Here is a 2500-nt window from a genome sequence, read left to right as displayed (position 1 = left end):
GCCTTATCTGTTTCGGACTGGACATGAGCTGAATTCATGTGAGTAGCTGCAAGTGGCATGGCCACATCAATGGGGCATAGTGGCTAGAATCCCAATCCCACCTGAAAAGGGCTATGGCCAGTGGAGCTGTGAAGAGCTCGGTTGTAGCTGTGCTGAACGTAGGGGAGGCTCTCGTCCCATGTACGTGGATGCTTTGAGTTTAACATGCGCAGAATGTGCACAATCATCCTATTGACAACCTCTGTCTGGCCATCAGTTTGAGGATGGAAGGCTGTGGACTTCGTGAGTTTGGTGTCCAGCATTGACCAGAGACTGGACCAAAAGGTGCTGAGAAACCGACTGTCTCGATCTGAGATGATTGACTGTGGGATCCCAAAGTGCACCCACACTCGTTCAAAGAAGAGTTTAGCAGTGGCTTCTGCTGTGATATTCTTCTTGCAGGCCATCATAATGGCCATCTTTGAGAACCTGTCGACGACCACAAAAACACAGTCATTTCCATGCTTAGTGGAAGGAAGGCCTGACATGTAATCCATGGAGATAGATTCCCAAGGTCGACTAGGGGTAGGCAACGGGGTATAGAGGCCTTGCTTCTTAATGGTCAGTTTGGCAATGGCACAGGCAGTACATGATCGGATGTACTTCCCAACATCCTGTCGAAGATTCGGCCAATAGAAATAGTTTTGCAGTACTGCCACTGTTTTCTCGACCCCGAAATGCCCAACAGCCCGACTGTAGTGTGCTTCCCAAATCATCTTGGCATGCTCGCTTGAAGGAACACAAAGGTGACCGAGGTGGCATAATAGGGCATCCTGGAGGTGAAAATCTGCAACCTGCCGACCCTCCAAGAGTGTCTGGTATGTGTGGCCGAATTCTGGGTCGCTTTTGTAGAGAAGTGGCCAATCAGAAGTCTCGTGCCCGCAAGAGTTGAGCACGGTGGTTAGCGCCATGATCGGTGGTCGACTGAGGCAATCTGCAACATTATTGGTGCTGCCCTTTTTATACTTGATATTCAAGTGAAACTGTTGCAGGTGTGTAGACCACTTCTGATGGCGATCATTCTGCAATTTCCCTTGGGTCTGTATGAACTGCAGAGGTCGGTGGTCTGTGTGGATGACCGTTTCCTTCCCCAAAATGTAATGCTTCCATTGTCGGCAGGCCTGTACAATGGAATACATCTCTTTATCATAAGTGGGGTACTTCCGGACTGTGTCTGAAAGTGTTTCACTGTGATATGCCACTGGATGTCCATGTTGAGTAAGGACTGCCCCAATAGCATAGTCAGAGGCATCTGTCTCGACCTCAAATGGTTGTTGTAAATCTGGTAACGCAAGCACTGGTGCTGTGCAGAGGCGATCCTTCAACTCCCTGAATGCCTTCTGTTGAGATTCAGACCAAAAGAATTTTGCATTCGCCCCGCCCTTGGTGACTTGACTCAAGGGCCAAGAAATATGAGAAAATCCCAACACAAACCTGCGGTAGAAGTTGGCAAGACCTAGAAAGCTGCGGAGCTCTGTTAGAGTGGTTGGAGAGGGCCAATCCCGAATGACTTGGACCTTGGCTGGATCGACATGAACCCCCTGTTCATCAATGATGTATCCCAGATACTGAACCTCGGTCATGCCAAAAGTGCATTTCTCCAAATTGGCACATAGCTTGTGTTGCCGCAGTGTTTGGAGAACCTGTCGGATGTGGTGGAGGTGCTCTTCCCAACTCTGGCTGAAGATCAGAATGTCATCCAAGTATACTACTACAAAGGAGTTGGTGAATGGCCGCAAGATGTCATCCATTAGCCTCATAAAGGTTGCAGGAGCATTCGTCAATCCGAAAGGCATGACCAACCATTCGAAGAGGCCCTCCTTGGATTTGAAGGCAGTCTTCCACACATCTGAGGGTTCAATTGGTACCTGGTGATATCCTGACTTCAGATCGATCTTGCTGAAATATTTTGCCCCCTTTAGTTGGTCTAGGAGGTCATCAATCCGCGGGATCGGGTACCTATTACGGACAGTGATCTTGTTCAGCGCCCGATAGTCAATACAGAGTCTCCATGTCCCATCCTTCTTCTGTACCAACACTATCGGGCTCCCACAGGGCGAAGAACTCGGACGGATGTGACCTTTCTGCAGGAGCTCCTGAATCTGCCTCTTGATTTCATTGTTCTCCAGAACGGAGCGCCGATAAATTGGTCCATTGGGTAGCGGCGCACCTGGGGTCAGATCGATGGAGTGCTTGACTTGACAGTGCAGAGGAACCCCTGCCAGGGAGGTGAAGATGTCTTCGTACTCCTCCACAATCTTGTCCATCTGTAGCTTCCGTGCAGAGGGACCCCGTTTGGAGGCCGCGACCACTGTCTTCTTTTCCTTGAGGGCGTATCATCAAGAAAACAAATTTCCTGGTTTTGGAAATGATCTTACTGCATTGTTTTGCAGTAATCAAAGAGATGGCGGCAGGTGGTGCTACCTCTGGTATCCTGAACAACTTATTTCCCAATGTAATA

Source organism: Pinus tabuliformis, chromosome 1_1, assembly GCF_031772625.1.
Source record: "Pinus tabuliformis cultivar Carrire ecotype Pingquan chromosome 1_1, CPIR1, whole genome shotgun sequence".
Classification (NCBI taxonomy): domain Eukaryota; kingdom Viridiplantae; phylum Streptophyta; class Pinopsida; order Pinales; family Pinaceae; genus Pinus; species Pinus tabuliformis.
The sequence above is the reverse complement of the archived record's forward strand: the minus strand, read 5'-3'. Positions refer to the sequence as shown.